Here is a 19,757-nt window from a genome sequence, read left to right on the forward strand (position 1 = left end):
TTTAGATCACCTAGGTTTAGTTTTAAGTATAAGGAGTGTGGCATAAGATTAATACTTGCGCCTAAGTCAGCTAATGCATCGTACATTACTGAATCTCCCATCAGACACGGAATAATGAAACTACCAGGATCTCCGAGTTTTGGTGGCATCTTTTGCTTTTGCAAAATTGCTGAGCATTCCTCATTGAGGAATGTGGTTGAAACCTCTTCATATTTACCTTTATCGGCTATGAGATCCTTGATAAACCTTCCATAATTTGGCATACCTCTAAGAACTTCCGCGAGTGGCATGTTAATGCTAATTTGCTTGATCATATCTGCAAATTTCTGATATTGGCTCGCGAGTTTGTCTTTCTTTAATGCCTTCGGGTATGGAATAGGTGCTTTGTGCACCTTTATAGGTGTTTCTTCAATTCTCTTCGATATGATCTCAGGTGGATCATCTTTTTCTTGTTCTTTCTCAACATGTTCATCTATATCAACAGGTTCTTGTAAACTAGAAGAAGATAAAGGAACTTCTGAGGTCTTACTAGTTTCTGGGTTAACAGTTAAACCACTTCTAGTAGTTATAGCATTTACATGCTCATTCCTAGTTTGATTGTTGTTGGGATTCACTTGAGTATTTGAGGGGAGAGCGCCTGGTGGCCTCTCTGATAGTAACTGTGAGATCCTTCCAACATCTCTTTCTAAATTCTGAATCGTAGCTTGTTGATTTCGAATTTGTTGAGTTTGAATTTCCGCGGTTTGCTCGTACTTAACCATAAAATCTCTTAAGAGATCTTCTAAACCGGATTTCTTTTCGGGTTGTGGTTGCATAAGTGCTTGTGGTTGTGGTTGATTGTGTTGGAAATTATTTTGATAAATTCGTTGAGGTTGATTTCGGTTATTTAGGTTATTGTAACCTGGTGGTGCATTTCTTTGATTTTGATTTTGATTTTGGAAATTTCGGTTATTTTGGTAAACCGGATTTCCTCCTTGATAGTTATTATTATTCAAACCTGAAGGTCCTCCTGTGTGATAGTTGTTAATTGGAGGATATTTTCGGTTATTTGATTCTATCGCTGGAAAATCGTTGAAATTCATTTCACCTTTTCGTAAGTAACCTAGGAAATTTGCTTGCTCTTCCATCGTTGTTTTATCACAATCTCTAGTAAGATGGGGGCCTTGGCACATTTCACATCCTACCCTGATAGCATGCATTTCCTTGGTTACTTTCTCAATTTGTCTTGCTTGATTTGCCATTTGAACTTTTAAAGAAGCAATTTCATCATTGCTTTCGATATTAGCAACGGTTGATGATCTAGAGAATTCTATCTCTTGATGCCAATTATGGGAATGTGCTGCTATATCGGCAATGATTGTGTGAGCGTCTTCTGGTGTTTTCTTCATTATCGAACCTCCAGCTGCAACATCTATATCTTTTCTAGTAGCAACATTTACTCCTTTATAGAATATTTAGACTTTTTGGAATGTATTCAACCCGTGTTGAGGACATACCCTAAGCATTTTGTTGAATCGGGTCCAAGCTTCATAAAGGGTCTCATTAAACTTTTGCTTGAAATGATTTATATCACTTTGCAATTTTGCTGCTTTTGAAGCAGGGAAGAATTCTGACAAAAATTTGTCCATCATGTCATTCCAGTTTTCGATATAACCTTCTGGTAATGAGTCTAGCCAATCTCTTGCATCGTCCTTTAAGGACCATGGAAAGATTTTTAAACATGCGACTTCATCGGAGACATCCTTAATTTTGAATAGTTTGCAAATGCTTACAAACTTACGAAGATGCTCGTTAGCATCCTCATTTGGAGCTCCACCGAATTGGCATGTATTAGTCACCATGTGAAGGAATTGACCTTTTATTTCAAAGCCGTCAGTCATCGTAGGTTGGATAATTGCGTGGCCTTGACCTGTTCTCGTCGCCTTCATTAATGCTTCCATCGTTTGATTTGTAACAGCCATCTCTTCTTTTTCTTCTTTAATAACTGGCTCTATGATTGGTTGAATATCTGGTTCAGAGTTAGAATCCAATGAAAGTGATTCTAAATCCTCGGCGAGAGACTCTACTTCTTGAGCTCTTAAACGTTCGTAAAATTCTCTTTCAGGTTCAGGATATGGAGCAGTCAATTCAGTGCTTAAGGAACGTAAATTCATGCATTAATTTCTATCATAACACTAAAAGCTTTTCTAGGAATGAATTCCTATAAAAGGATCGCATAACCTAAAGTCTATTAAAATCTTTATGAACGAAAACCGCTCCCCAGCAGCGGCGCCAAAAAGTTGATGTGCTGAAACAGTACTTTTATTTATGAACGGATTTGAGTTGTTTTTTTACACGAATTGATTTATTGTATATATGGTTTTTTAATGAATTTAGGTTGGTTTCAAACATATATAGGCAACTAGTCCTATCCGTGTAGTTTAGTTTGTTGGTAAATCCGGTTCGTTCCACAGGGAGACAGTGTTCAAATTATTATTTTTTTAATAGTCTTTGAAGTTAATCTTATTTAAAGGGGGTTTTGGATTAGGAATTTATAATACTACATAATAATAATAAAATATAACTTAATCTTAACTTAATTACATTACTTATTAATTTATACGAATACATTATTTATAATTATTAACTTAAAAGTGAATTAATTGAAATTATACTAATAAGTTTATTACTAAATGATAATTAATAAAATAATAACTTTTAATAAAACTAATTGATTAGAATTTTGTTTTGAGCAATTATAATATAAATTTATATAAATTAACTACATAACAAGTTTTAATTAATTTAAAATAGGAATTATAATAATTAACTAATTATAAACTAATTACTTAAAATTAATAATAAAGCTTTTAATAAAAACCTTGAGATTTAAATAAATTCTAGTAAGATTAAAACATATATTAAAGAAAGTTGTAATAATTAATACTAATTATAAATTAATAACTTAAATATAATAATAAAATATTAAAAACCCTAGATTTTAACCTAATTGATACATACTCGTATTTATACTTATGCATTTTGCCTAATGTTGTACGCGTTCCGCGTATGGTTTAAAACGTACACGTATCGTGTAGAATTATACGCGATTCGCGTATGATATGATCGATGTGACAAAACAGTAACGAATAAACTGAATTATAATGTTGTGTAAATTGCTGAATAAATATACGTAAATAATAATAATAATAATTAGCAATATATAAATAGGAGTTTTTACTTAAATGTGTCACCTCTAGATTCATGGATTGTTTTAAGTTTAAGCTCGTATTAAAATGTTTAGTATAAAACTTATATTTCCCTTTCGAATAAATATAAAGTTTTGGCTAACTAAATTAAATCTAATTTTCATTGGATTATATTTAGATAGTTACTAGTCCTTAAGTATTTAAATTGAGACCCAACCCAGTTTTGACCTTCGCCAAAACCCAAATCATAACGGTTTCCCTTTTTACAATTTCACTATTATATGACTAGTGATATTACCCAAACCACCGAACTTTACTTTTAATTTAGTGTTAGTAAATTAGTTATAAGTTCGTCTAGATCACTTTTAATGTTGAAGCTTAATTTATATAAATAAAAATAACTTTCGTTATTTTAATCTAACAAATTAAGTGACAGGGGTTAAATATCCAAATACATAATAATGGTTCTTTTAATTAGGCTCAATGTTAAAAATACTAAAGTTACATTTTAATTATTACAAATGATAACAATCCATTTCACTAGGGCCTCTACATCTAAGCAAACACTAGGGAAATTTAGCTACTCATTATACTAGGGAAAACGTAAAAATATAAATATACAAACATAATAAAAACGATAAAAATTGATAACGATAATTTTAATAAGATATACTTACGAAAGTCTTCACTCTCATTTACTTTAAACGGTAGAAAATTACAATAACAATACCCTTTTAGCGCGTACAATAATACCCTTATTCACGAACAATACACCCTTGAAACTGAAACTATCCTAAAAATTGAATCTTGAAACTGAAAATAATATAGAGTACAAAAGATACTAGAAAATAATAATGTGTACTGTGTTAAATTTGTGTATGTGAAATGTGTCTCTTTTTTCTTTGTGTCTCTCTTACTGTGTCTCTACTCCCCCTACACCCCCTGTATAAGTACTCCGTATTATAAGAGTTTTTGATTCAAGTAGTAGGTGAATTGAGTGTTAATTGGCTTTCTTGATGTAGCACTGAAAAAGAAGGTATATTAAACACAAAAGCAGCCGTCCCATTTGCATTTGGAATCTGGATCTGGACAAGAGATTACGCGTTTCGCGTAGATGCCCACACGATCCGCGTAAGACTTAAATACTACGCGTTTCGCGTAAATCTTCACACGTTTCGCGTACGAGTTGTCGACAGTTTTCTTATTTTTATTTTTTCGTTTGTTCTCTGTTGATCCCGTGTTGACGTATATCGACTTGGAACTTTCTTTTGAACTCTTTTTCTTTGATCATCTTGGACTTGCATTCGAGAAACATTATCTTGATATATATTCGGTTTAAATCCGTCATTTTATTGTTGTTTCTTTAAACTTTAAGCTCGCATTTACTTTTGTCTTTTTTCTCGTGAATTATGCATTTGAATGTCTTCGTTTCGGTAAAAGCTGATGAAATATAAATGATATTGCGTCGAAATATATGTATGTTTAAAGCAATATCAATAAAGATAAAGACTGCCTTATAAGTTCTTAAAAAAATATGTCCAAAGTCAGGCTCGAACTCGTGACCCCTCGAATACCCGAACACACCCTTGACCAATCTGCTGAATCGTCATATCTGATTAATATTACAACACATATTTATTTAACTCGTATTTATTTTCTGTTATAATTTCTTTTTCAGTTTCATCAATCATTTGGCCACGGATCAAACCAAGTTAATATCAATCTATTTAATTGATTTTAGTATTTATTAAGCAGCAACAATAATCAAAATGTATTTAATTTCAGTTTCATATAAAAATTAAACAGAATTTAGCAGCAGCAGGTACGTAAATACCTGTATGAGTTAAATTTCAATTTTTGAGTTTTTGAAACAATTAGACTTAATTCATCATATGATTTAGATGCTAACACCTCCTTATAAACTCTGGAAATCACTAATTAGACTTGAATTAAAACAGAAATTTCAAATTTAATCGAAGAACAGTCTATTGACTTTTATTTTTAAAACTTTGACTTGATAAATTTGAATTCATTAAAAAAATTTGGAAGTTCAAATTTTGCAGTTAGATTAAGTGGATGATTTCTAATACAATTTCACTTCTATATTTTAAAAATTTATTCGTTTTCCAGTAGTTGTTAATCTCTGTTTTAAACACAATAAACCTCAAATCAAATTTCAAGTTTTTGATTATTTTAGGTAATAATTGTAACATGAAACAAGTTCTAATTCAGTCAGGGAAACTTTCTAAATCATTAATTATATCAAAAACACTGAAACGTTCTCAAATTTTAGGATGAACACAATCTTTGACTTTTTATTTTTATAGTTTGACTTCGAAATTCAGAAGAAAATAGAATGAATTGAAAACTGGAAACTTACAGATAGTTTATACATGTGATTCCTAACGTTTCTGTATCATTAGATTGTGAGGATTACCTCAAATTCCATTTATGATTGAAAATACGAACATACAGAGCAGTCGGTTATTTTAGCTCATCTTTCTGGGTTTAATTCAACAATTTGGATTAATTGTAATTGGTAGTTACTAATGATGATGAAGACGAATTGGAATGATCGAATTTTACAAGGTTTGGCTGGATTTGTACAGATTGATGCTCGACAGGAAAATATTCGGAAAACAAAAAATTATTGATTGATAACAGAATTTGGAAAATATTGCTCATGATTTGTACGAGTTTTAACAATCAACTATAGATAGAAAACGACCTTCTCACTTTCTGGTTTACCAAATTGATATATACGTTTTTTTTTATAATTGATAAATAAAAATTAAATAGATTAATAATAATATTAATAATAATAATATTAATAATAATAATAATAATTTTATAAATCATACTAATAATAATTAATAATAACAATTAATAATTATGATAATAATAATAATCATTATTAACATTATTAATGATAGATTGTATTATTTATATGTTAATATAAATAATGACTTTAATAATAATGGTAATTATAATTATGAAAGTAATAATAATAATAATAATAATAATAATAATAATAATAATAATAATAATAATAATCAGATAATATTTAAATTACAACTAAATAATAATTTTAATCATTCTTATAGTAATATTTATATTTAAGTATTTATTTTGATAATCATAAATCTTAAATTTATTAAAATTTTAATATTTAATATTTGTTAATATCACTAATAATGGTATTAATATTAATAGAAGTAGTAATAACATAATTTGTCATTACTATTATATTTCTAACTTGTTGTTTCATCATACATTATATATGTAAACATGAATACATTAATAATGTTTTATATATATATAATTATTATATATCTATTTACTATATTATTTCATAATAAGAATAGATATTATAAATTGCAACACCTAATGTTTATATCTTATATATATATACACACACATATAATAATAATTATGTATAGTTATCATATATGTTTATATCTAGATTCTTTTTAATAATAACTTTATTATGTTATATACTATTTTACATATTTAAGCCTACTGATTTATTTGTATTTTGTTATTTCACATTATTATTTATACACATATATTATATATATATATATATATATATATATATATATATATATATATATATATATATATATACATACATATATATATACATATTTATTAACAATAATTGTTCGTGAATCGTCGGGATTAGTCAAGGTCAAATGTATACATGAACACAGTTCAAAGTTTTCGAGACTCAACATTATAGACTTTGTGTAACATCCTCAATCGGGCCTAGATGTAAGATTACTAGATTGCCCTTAAGTTTGTATTGCGTTATTATATGCTTTTATTTTAATTTAATATTTATTATTAAATAATGATGTGGTTAGGACCAGTTTGTGACAAGAGTCACAGAACAGGTTTGTTTAATTAATTTAGACTCCGTTTGGGTTGCCAAATGACGTACGAAAGATATCAGATAACTGATAAATACCCGTGTATCGCACAGTATGGAAATTAAACCCAATTAAGTGACTTGTACTGTCTCTCTCTTGCATTTTTTCTAGAACGATCTCACACACACACCGTACCTTCCCTTCCACCTACAATCAAACCCTAATCCTTAATCTTTATCTAGAGCTCAAACTGTTCATATCTTTGTGTTCCTTGTGATTCACTGATTCTTTTAAGGTAAGAATCACAAGCTTCCATGCTCTAATCTTTGAGAAATTTAAAGTTTTTTGTTAGTTTTCATAAAAGTGTAAATTTGTGTTAAAACAAGTGATTTAAGTGTTGTTATGGTCAAATTGTTGTAGGTTTTGAGTCTATAACAAGTAGTGAACAAGTTGTGGTCGATTTTGGTGTTTAAAACGAGCTCTAGATCGAGATTTGAGGATTTCATCATGAAGTCCGTAGCCTTTGTTCAGTTTCTGATGAAGATGAACACAGTCGGCCGACTGTCGAACGACTGAGGGTTGAACCGGCCGATTGATGAAGACAACCGACCGACTATTGAGTGAACCAACCGACTGAGATTTACCTTCGGTCGATTGATGTAATACCAAATGAATCGACTGACTGGGAAGGTCAGTCGACCGGTTGTGTCGACAGTCGACCGACTGTAAGATTCAGTCGACCGACTGAATGTCCAGGGCAGAATATTTTACCTAAGTGTTGATTTTTAGCCGTTATGCTGCCCGTTTGTATTTTGATGTTTATGATGTAAATTTTGAAAGTGCATAAGTGTTAAGAAAAAATTTATATATTGTGGTATTTGATGTTAACGAACAAAAACTAACTTGTGTATATGTTTTTCTCAGGAGAAAAGGAGAAAGAGAAGGTTCAGTGATTAGATAGCTGAATACCTTCTCGTTTGCTGGTATTTGGTGAGTGGGACTAACTGAAGAATATAGTATATAGAATCATGTTATATTATGATTGCCATGCTTGTTAGATATACTTATTGTTGTGGTTAGTTAGTACTTGTGATGACTGCATGTTAGTTGATGCTTGTCTGCTGGTGCCCAGTGTGTCCCTATTGTGTGGTAGCCTCGGTAGGAGAGATCAACCTGCGGGTTGGGTTCCTCTGTGGTAGCCTAGACAACCGTGGTGTATATATATGTGAATGACGCGTCCGTCGCGTGTGGATTATGTATATACATACGGTGGTGGAGGAACTTCTGGTAAGCCCCAGTCCGATCAGCTGGTGGTTAATGGTTTGGCAGAGCAGCCAGAGTCTCTGTAGACGGCACTTGGGTGATCTTTGTGTGTTAGACTATTGTGACATGATTAGTATAACACTTATGTATGCTATGGCCTGTAGTTAGTCGTACTCACTTAGCTTCGTGCTAATTCCCTTCCATCTCCTCCCTGCAGGTTGATAGCTTTTGTAGATAGTGCTTTTTGGGAGATGACGTGCATGGTGACGTTATGTTTGACAGGATTAACTCTGATGTGATCTTTTATAATTTAAACCGTTTTCTTTTGAAAACAGATTGTAACTACATCTTCTCCGTATAAACATGTATTTTGTAATGACACGTGACACTGGTTGTCTTAGCAATAGTTAATGTTTATTTTGTAATTAATAAATAAATGCTTTCGCCACGTATATAAAAAAAATATATAGCGGTGTCACAAGTTGGTATCAGAGCTGAGTTTGGCAGTATGTGCATTGTGATCTACATGTCATGTTCCCAAACTTAGAAAAGTCATGTCAAACATAACATGCTGGGGATGGGTTAAGTGAGTATTAGGACAGGATATGTGTTAGTTGTTAGTACTAACAGAATTTATACTAAGCTTTGGTGTGAGTGTTGTGGTAGTGCAGTAATGGCAGATAATGAAGCAACCGCTACTGGACCTACTGTCCCTGGAACTGGTACTTTTAGAGCCCCTGACAAAGATGGACATGTGTCTTCAGAAGATGAAACTTCTCAAGAAGTAATAGAACTTCAAAGTCGGTTACTAGAATCTCAGGAGAAAATTAAGGAATTGGAACAAGAACGGGTGCAATGGAACCCTAATACCACTGCATTAAACACAACTTTTCCTTCAAACCTTTATAATCAAGCCGGTGGCAGTTCCCAATCACAGTTTTCACAAAATACCTATCAAAACTATCAAATGCCATTTTCGTTTAACCAGACTTTTCCTAATCAAATGATGTACCCATTTCAAGTCCCTGAGACAAGAAGGAAGTGTACCTATAAACAGTTTATGGACTGCAAACCTCCTGAGTACAGTGGTCACACAAACCCTACAATGACCCTTAATTGGCTAAGAGAAATAGAGAGAGCGTTGGAAGCATGTTTTTGTGAGCCTGAGTCTATGGTACTGTTTGCTAGTAGGCTTCTCAAAGGTGAAGCAATGGAGTGGTGGGATTCTATTACTGCATATTTACCCAAAGAACAGATCAGTCAGATAACTTGGGAATAGTTCGCTGCTAAGGTTCGTGAGCAGTATTGTTCTGAGTATGAGATGGAAAGATTGAAAACTGAGTTTCTGAGTATGAAAATGACCGAAAACATGACGATTGATGAGGTTTTCAGAGATTTTACATCGAAGTTAAGGTTTGTTCAACAGTGGGTACCGACTGAAAAGGATAAGATTCGGCATTTTTTGTGGGTGATTAAGCCAGAATATAGAACAGTTTCGAGATTTGCAACCACATTGGCACAGGCTCATGAGATGGCGAAGATTACTGAAGGTGATATCATGGCAGCGAAAAGAGAAAGTTTGAAAAGTGGATCTTTTGGAGGAAAATCAGAAAGTCAATCAGGTGGTCAGTCTGTTCAGCAATCAAGTAAGCAATCAGGATTTCGTGGTAAGAAGTCAGGTGGGTTTAAACAGAAAAGTAAGTCTGGTATTAGTGGATCAGATTCAAGTCAGTCTGGGTGGTGTAATGTTTGCAAGTTGACCCATCTCGGTCCGTGTTCTCCAATGACCAGAAGGTGTTTAAAATGTGGAGTGTTAGGTCATGAATCAACAGCTTGTTCTTTTAAGTCTAATGTTTGTTGGAGTTGCCATCAAGAGGGGCATAGATCAGCGAATTGTCCATCTGCGTCGAGAGCCGGTTCTGGGGCAGGGTCAGGGGCGAGGTCTATAACTTCTGGGGGATCTTCTGCTTCTACTGTCGGGCAGAAGAGAAAGAATCCGCCAACAGCAGAGGCAAGAGAATTTTAGATGACGGTAGACGCTACAACCGCTACTGATGACGTCATTACCGGTATGTTCTTGGTTAATTCCTTGCCAGCTCGTGTGTTATTTGATTCTGGAGTGAATCGATCTTTTATGTCCTTAGGCTTCTGTAATAAGTTGAAGTTGCCTGTTAGGATGTTAGATGAGCCTTTGGGAATAGAAGTAGCTGATGGTAAAATGGTTCCATGCACATCATCTGTGTCTGGAATTACCATCGAAATTGACGGCCATTCCTTCCCTTTAACTTGTTTGTTGATGGCTATACCTAGCTTTGATGTAGTCATAGGTATGAATTGGTTAAGAGCTAATAGGGCTAATATTAAGTGTGATAAGAAGATGATTTCTTTCCGTTTGGCCGACGAATCCCGAGTGATATCTAGGGGATAGCGCAGTAGATTTAACTTCCCTATGGTTTCCCTAATGAAAGCTCAGAAGGCAATAATGAAAGGGTGTGATTCATTCTTAGCCTACGTGATTGATGTTAAGAAAGAGAAGAAGCAGGTGATCGATATTCCCGTTGTGTCAGAATTTCCCGAAGTATTTTCAGATGATTTACCAGGGTTACCTCCAGTACGTGAAGTAGAGTATAAAATTGATTTGGTTCCCGGTGCTACGCCAGTTGCAAAAGCTCCCTACAGATTAGCTCCGTCAGAAATCTGAGAAATGATGTCTCAGATTCAGGAACTATTAGATAAGGGGTTTATCTGACCAAGTTCTTCACCGTGGGGTGCTCCTATTTTGTTTGTGAAAAAGAAAGATGGGTTGTTTGAATATGTATAGATTACCGTGACTTGAATAGAAGAACAATAAAGAATAAGTATCCCTTACCGAGAATAGATGATTTATTCGATCAGTTACAGGGTGCTTCCTACTTTTCAAAGATTGATTTACGTTTAGGGTATCATCAGGTACGTGTTGCAGAGAGTGATATACTGAAAACATCGTTCAGAACTAGATATGGTCATTATGAACTTTTAGTTATGCCATTTGGGTTAAAAAAACGCGCCAGCAGTGTTTATGGATCTCATGAACAGGGTGTGTAGTCAGTATCTTGACAAGTTTGTGATTGTCTTCATAGATGATATCTTAATATATTCGAAAACCGAGAAAGATCATGCTACACATTTGAGATTGGTATTAGAACTTCTAAAACAGGAACAGTTGTACGCCAAGTTTTCTAAGTGTGAATTTTGGTTTTGGGAAGTACAGTTTCTGGGTCATGTGATTTGTGAACAGGGTATTAAAGTAGATCAGTCTAAGATAGTGATAATGCTAAAAACGAACATATATTTCATAGCATTATTCCTCAAGAAAGACAATCTTTTAGTTGCAATTGTTCTATTTACAAGTGATATTCGTTTAAATAATAAAAGGTGAAGACAAAAGACAGATTCGACGAATTGAAGACGCAAACGACCAAAAAGCTCAAAAGTACAAAGTACAATCAAAGAGGTTCCAATTATTGATAAGAAACGTCTCGAAATTACAAGAGTACAAGATTCAAAACGCAAAGTACAAGATATTAAATTGTACGCAAGGACGTTCGAAAATCCGGAACCGGGACCAGAGTCAACTCTCAACGCTCGACGCAACGGACTAAAAATTACAAGTCAACTATGCACATAAATATAATATAATATTTAAATAATTCTTATAATTATTTATATATTATAATAAATAATAAAAACCGTCGGCAAGAAAGACTCCAAACTGGACTGAGCTGTAATTTCAATCTCCGCGACTCGCGGAGTTTGAAGGCCAAAAATGCCGCGAGTCGTGGAGCCCCAAGTTTTGAAAGTCCCTATAAAAGCAACCGAATTCTGAGCATTTTTCATCATCTTTTTCTTCTTCTCTCATAATACTACGTAAATATTTATATTTATATTTTAATTGTAATTTTAATTTTAATTATAATTCTAATAATAAGGGTATGTTAGCGAATATTGTAAGGGTGTAAGTCGAAATTCTGTCCGTGTAACGCTACGCTATTTTTAATCATTGTAAGTTATGTTCAACCTTTTTACATTAATGTCTCGTAGCTAAATTATTATTATGCTTATTTAATCCGAAGTAATCATGATGTTGGGCTAATTACTAAAATTGGGTAATTGGGCTTTGTACCATAATTGGGGTTTGGACAAAAGAACGACACTTGTGGAAATTAGACTATGGGCTATTAATGGGCTTTATATTTGTTTAACTAAATGATAGTTTGTTAATGTTAATATAAAGATTTACAATTGGGAGTCCCTATAAATTACCATATACACTCAATCGGACACGATGGGCGGGGTATTTATATGTACGAATAATCGTTCATTTAACCGGACACGGGAATGGATTAATAGCCACTAGAATAATTAAAACAGGGGTGAAATTATGTACAAGGACACTTGGTATAATTGATAACAAAATATTAAAACCTTGGGTTACACTCAGTCGACATCCTAGTGTAATTATTAAACAAAGTATTAAAATCTTGTTACAGTTTAAGTCCCCAATTAGTTGGAATATTTAACTTCGGGTAAAAGAATAATTTGACGAGGACACTCGCACTTTATATTTATGACTGATGGACTGTTATGGACAAAAACCAGACGGACATATTAAATAATCCAGGACAAAGGACAATTTACCCATGGGCATAATACTAAAATCAACACGTCAAACATCATGATTACGGAAGTTTAAATAAGCATAATTCTTTTATTTCATATTTAATTTCCTTTATTTTATATTTAATTGCACTTCTAATTATCGCATTTTTATTTATTGTTATTGTATTTAATTGCACTTTTAATTATCATACTTTTTAATTATCGCAAGTTTATTTTATCGCATTTTTATTAATCGCAATTTCATTATCGTTATTTACTTTATGCTTTAATTTAAGTCTTGTATTTATTTTTAATATTTTACATTTGGTTTTAACTGCGACTAAAGTTTTAAAATCGACAAACCGGTCATTAAACGGTAAAAACCCCCCTTTATAATAATAATATTACTTATATATATATTTGTATTTTTATAAAAGTAAACTAATATAGCGTTAAGCTTTGTTTAAAAAGATTCCCTGTGGAACGAACCGGACTTACTAAAAACTACACTACTGTACGATTAGGTACACTGCCTATAAGTGTTGTAGCAAGGTTTAAGTATATCCATTCTATAAATAAATAAATATCTTGTGTAAAATTGTATCGTATTTAATAGTATTTCCTGCTAAAATTTAATAGTATTTTATATACACCTCGCGAAACATCAAGTATTTTTGGCGCCGCTGCCGGAGAATCGCTTAAAAGCCGGAAGCGCAACGCTATATACATAAAAAAAAGATTTTTATTTTACTTTTATTAAAATTCGTTTTTATAAAAATACGTTTTAAATATTCGAAAATATAAAAAGAAAAACAAAAATTTATATATTTTTAAGAGTTTGTTAAAAGTTTTATAAGTTTCTTTATTTTTATTTTAGTTTATAAAGATATAAAGTTTTATTTAAATATCTTTTATTTATATAAAAACAGAAAATTAGAAAACATAAAAAATAAAAAAAAATAAAAAACGCGTCGAATTTTAAAGCTGTCAGTTGAATTTCTGAACCCCGCGACTCGCGGAGGTTTACAGCTTTAAATACCGCAACTCACGGAGTAAACCTGACACGCTGACAGAAACCCTAATTTAGTATTAATTACGAGTAATTATTAATAATTATTATTTTAAACCCTAAGTAATTATTATTTTTATAATTAGTTTTATTATAATTAGTTTTAATTTTTATTTAATTTGTTTTATTTAGTTAAATTAGTTTAATTAAATTGTAAAATTAGTAGTTTTATTAAATAAATAATATAAAAATAATATTTTTATAAAAATTGTACTTTTTACAACTTTTTGTATATTTTTATATTTTGTCACTTTTTAATTGTTTTAGCGTAATATTTGTATTTTTAGCTCATATTTAGTTTTAAACTTAGATTTTGCCATAGTTATTTTTACTCCTAGATTTTTAGTCTTTGCCGTAGAATCCCTTAAGTGTTTTTTCTTTAGACTAAGATTTAGGTGCTTTAGAACTTTGCGACGCCTTTTTAAGTTTTAGTTTCTTTTTAAGTTATTTCCATTTGGGATATAGTTTTACTTGTAAGCTTTAATATTTTTAGACGACTTTTACCTATGTATCAATTATCATTCCAATTAGTAATCTCAATTTGCGATTATAATTTTAAGTTAGTTGTAGTAATAAGGTTAGGTTAGTCAAGTATTTTTAAGTTTTATAAGTTTCTTTAATTTTTCCGTCACCTTTTATTTTTCAACCATTTTTTTTTTCAACCTTTTTTCGACGAACTCTTTTTCTTTCTTATTTCTCGCTTTTCTAGTTTTAGGACATAGATTTTTATTCTACTTCTTATCTAATTTTCTTAAAATTACGAAAATTTATTTTAAGTGGTTAAATTGATAGACATCAAAATTTTCTGGTTCGTAGTAATAGTTGGATTTGTACGTGGACCGGGTTATTGGAGCCAAACAGTCCTCAATTATATTGAGACCAAACGAATCCTGCCCCTCTGCTGCATCTTTTGGCTATTCGAAATGTGGGCAAAATCAGAAAAGTCTATTGATTGGATAACTTATTATAATTTTTCTTTCCTTTTAAAAACTAATAGGATATTCAGTGAATGCACCGAGCAAGACGTTCACCACCTTTTGTACGTTCACCACCTGTAACTAGATCAAGACATTTAGCAAATATTACTGCCGTTGATTTCTCTTTGAATCGTCATCCAGTCGACCAAGTACTTCAGTTCAAATTTCCTATAATCCATTTTTTGAACCCGACCTCACAATTGAGAATCCGGAGAATATTCAGGAACGGTTCGTAGATCCTGAACCACTAAACTTTCCTCCGGAACCACCAATCATTCAAACAGAGATTGTTGAGGAACGAACCATTAAATCAGAATCCTCTAGTGATTCCGATTCAACAAATTCAATTATGGAGAATCTGGAACCTTTAAGTATGGAAGACCGAATGAGAGCTAAACGCACTGGCCAAGGTCACCCAATTACTCATCCAGACATTAATGCGCCAGATTATGAAATCAAAGGACAAATTCTACACAAGGTGACTAATCAATGCCAATTTAGTAGTGCGCCGAAGAAAGATCCAAATGAACATCTACGTACCTTTAATAGAATCTGCACACTATTTAAAATCCGAGAAGTGGAGGATGAACAGATATATCTCATGTTATTTCCCTGGACTTTAAAGGGAGAAGCCAAAGATTGGTTGGAATCGTTACCTGAAGGGGCGATTGATACATGGGATGTTTTAGTTGAAAATTTTTTTAAACAATTCTTTCCGGCATCTAAAGCCGTAAGACTTCAAGCAGAAATTGTTACGTTCACACAGAAACCAAATGAAACTCTATATGAGGCATGTACAAGATATGGAAAGTTGTTAAGAGGATGTCCGCAACATGGTTTAGATACCTGTCAAATAGTACAAATATTCTACCAAGGATGCGACATCACTACAAGGAAAGACATAGATATAGCAGCTGGTGGTTCTATTATGAAGAAAACCGAAACTGATGCTTACAAAATTATTGATAACACTGCTTCCCACTCACATGAGTGGCACCAAGAAAAAGATATTGTTAGATCATCTAAAGCAGCTAGAGCCGATTCTAGCCATGACTTAGATTCCATTTCCGCAAAGATAGATGCTGTGGAGAGACGAATGGAAAAGATGACTAAAGATATTCACTCAATACGAATTAGTTGTGAGCAGTGTGGAGGACCACATTTGACAAAAGATTGTCTCAGTATTGAATTAACAATGGAACAAAGAGAGAATATTTCATACATAAACCAAAGGCCTGGAAATAATTATCAGAATAATTATCAACCGCCAAGACCGATTTACAATCAAAACCAGAACTATAACCGAAATATTCCATACAACAACCAACATGGTCCTAGCAATCAACAAGTATCCAATAATACTTACAATCAGCAAAGACCTAATTTTCAAAACAAACCACCACAACAAACCGATGATAAAAAGCCGAATTTAGAAGATATGATGACAAAGCTAGTTGAAACTCAAACACAGTTTTTCACATCTCAGAAACAAACTAATGAACAAAATGCTCAAGCATTTAGAAATCAACAAGCTTCTATTCAAAATCTGGAACAAGAAGTAAGTAACCTAGCAAGGTTAATAGGTGAAAGAAAACCGGGAAGTCTACCTAGTGATACAAATGCTAACCCCCGAAATGAAACAGCTAAAGCCATTACCACAAGAAGTGGTACAACACTTAAACCACCTGAAATACCTGTAACTTCTGATGAAGCTATTCCTACTCCACAAGAACCACAACCTAATCAAGATAAGGAAAAAGAACCGGTAGTTGAAAAGGTTAATGAAGATAACACAGCTAAGGATAAACCTTATGTTAAACCATACCAGGGCACCACTTCCTTACCTGAGTAAATTGAAGAAAGAGAAACTTGAAGCCGAGCAATCCAAATTCTTGGATATGTTTAAACAGATAAATGTAAATCTTCCTTTCATTGATGTGATTTCAGGAATGCCTAGATATGCTAAATTCTTGAAAGATCTAATCTCAAATAGAAAGAAAATGGAAGAACTCTCGGCTGTTACTATGAATGCTAATTGTTCAGCAGTGCTGTTGAATAAGATACCAGAAAAACTATCTGATCCAGGAAGTTTCACAATTCCATGTTTTCTGGGTAGTCTTAGTTCAATAGAAGCATTGGCAGACTTAGGTGCTAGTATAAATCTAATGCCGTATTCACTATACGCTAAACTAGACCTTGGAGAATTGAAACCAACCAGAATAAGCATACAACTAGCCGATAGATCAATAAAATATCCTAGAGGGATAATGGAGAACATGCTAGTTAAAGTTGGTACTTTAGTATTTCCAGTAGATTTTGTTGTTTTGGACATGGAAGAAGATTCTCAAGTTCCTCTCATATTAGGAAGACCATTCTTAAACACAGCTAAAGCAATGATAGACGTGTTCGGTAAAAAACTGACCCTAAGTATAGAGGATGAGAGTGTTACATTTTCAGTTAATAGAGCAATGCAACAACCACAATCTACAGATGATACATGTTATTATATTCAAACTATAGATGCACATGCAGAATTATTAGAAGAATTTCCAGAATTACAAGGAACAGGAGAATGTTCTTTAGGAGAAGGTAATGAACCAATTGATGAAGCTGAAATGTTAGCTACACTTATAGCTAATGGATATGAACCAACAACAGAAGAAATTCGAATGCTAAAAGAAGAAGACAGATATCGATATAAATCATCGATAGAAGAACCTCCGAAATTAGAGTTAAAGCCACTTCCAAACCATTTGGAATATGCTTATTTACATGGTGAATCTGAATTACCTGTAATAATATCGTCTTCTCTTACTGAAAATGAGAAATCACAACTCATTTCTGTGTTGAAAGCTCATAAACCAGCCATTGCATGGAAGATTCATGATATTAAAGGAATAAGTCCTTCGTATTGCACACATAAAATCCTTATGGAAGAAAATCATAAAACATATGTGCAACACCAACGAAGACTAAATCCTAATATGCAAGATGTAGTTAAGAAAGAGATTATTAAACTGCTAGATGCAGGTCTAATTTATCCAATCTCTGATAGTCCATGGGTAAACCCAGTTCAATGCGTACCTAAGAAGGGTGGCATGACTGTCATTACAAATGAGAAAAATGAGCTTATTCCTACTAGAACCGTAACAGGATGGCGTGTGTGTATTGATTATAGAAAATTAAATGACGCCACCAGAAAAGATCACTTTCCCTTACCTTTCATAGATCAAATGTTGGAAAGATTAGCCGGAAATAGTTACTATTGTTTTCTAGATGGATTTTCCGGATATTTTCAAATTCCAATAGCACCCGAAGATCAAGAGAAAACCACATTCATGTGCCCTTATGGTACTTTTGCTTACAAACGCATGCCATTTGGACTTTGCAACGCCCCTGCAACCTTTCAAAGGTGTATGATGGCGATTTTTCACGACATGATAGAAGAATGCATGGAAGTATTCATGGATGACTTTTCAGTCTTCGGTGATACATTTGAATCATGTCTAGTTAATCTTGAACGAATGCTTATTAGATGCGAAAAATCAAATCTAGTACTTAATTGGGAGAAATGCCATTTCATGGTTAAAGAAGGCATCGTTCTTGGACATAAAATTTCAAAAGAAGGAATTGAAGTGGATAGAGCTAAAGTAGATGTAATTGCTAAACTTCCACATCCCACCAATGTTAGAGGAGTTAGGAGTTTTCTAGGGCATGCCGGTTTTTACCGACGTTTCATAAAAGATTTTTCTAAAATTGCCACTCCTATGAATAAACTCCTAGAAAAGGATACTCCATTCATCTTTTCAGATGAGTGTATCAAATCTTTTAATATTCTTAAAGAAAAACTCACTAATGCGCCGATCATGATAACACCAAATTGGAATCTACCATTTGAACTAATGTGCGATGCAAGTGATTTTGCAATGGGAGCCGTTTTAGGACAAAGGATTGAAAAACGATTTCAACCTATATATTATGCTAGTAAGACGTTACAAGGAGCACAAACGAACTATACAACTACTGAAAAAGAACTCCTTGCTATTGTCTTTGCTTTTGACAAATTTCGATCATATCTCGTTCTAGCAAAAACGGTGGTCTATACCGACCATTCTGCTCTTAGATACCTATTTTTGAAACAAGATGCTAAACCAAGATTAATCCGTTGGATCTTACTCTTACAAGAGTTTGATATTGAAATCCGAGATAAAAGAGGAGCAGAAAATCTCGCCGCTGATCATCTTTCTCGTCTTGAAAATCCTGAGTTAGAAGTTCTAAATGAATCGGCCATACAAGACAACTTTCCTGATGAATATCTATTGAAGATAGATTATAAAGAAATTCCATGGTTTGCAGACTATGCAAACTACTTAGTTTGTGGATTCCTTGAAAAAGGATTATCGTACCAAAAACGAAAGAAATTCTTCAGTGATATAAAACACTATTTTTGGGAAGATCCACATCTGTTTAAAAGTTGTCCCGATGGAATAATACGCCGATGTGTATTTGGAGATGAAGCTAGTAAAATATTAAACCATTGTCACACAGGACCAACAGGAGGGCATTATGGGCCTCAACTAACAGCAAGAAAAGTTTATGATGCTGGATTCTATTGGCCTACAATTTACAAAGACGCACACCTTCTTTGCAAATCCTGTGATGCTTGTCAAAGAGCCGGAAAAATAAGTCAACGTGATGAAATGCCACAAAATGTCATCCAAGTATGTGAAGTATTTGACATTTGGGGTAT

This window comes from Rutidosis leptorrhynchoides, chromosome 10, assembly GCF_046630445.1.
Source record: "Rutidosis leptorrhynchoides isolate AG116_Rl617_1_P2 chromosome 10, CSIRO_AGI_Rlap_v1, whole genome shotgun sequence".
Classification (NCBI taxonomy): Eukaryota; Viridiplantae; Streptophyta; class Magnoliopsida; order Asterales; family Asteraceae; genus Rutidosis; species Rutidosis leptorrhynchoides.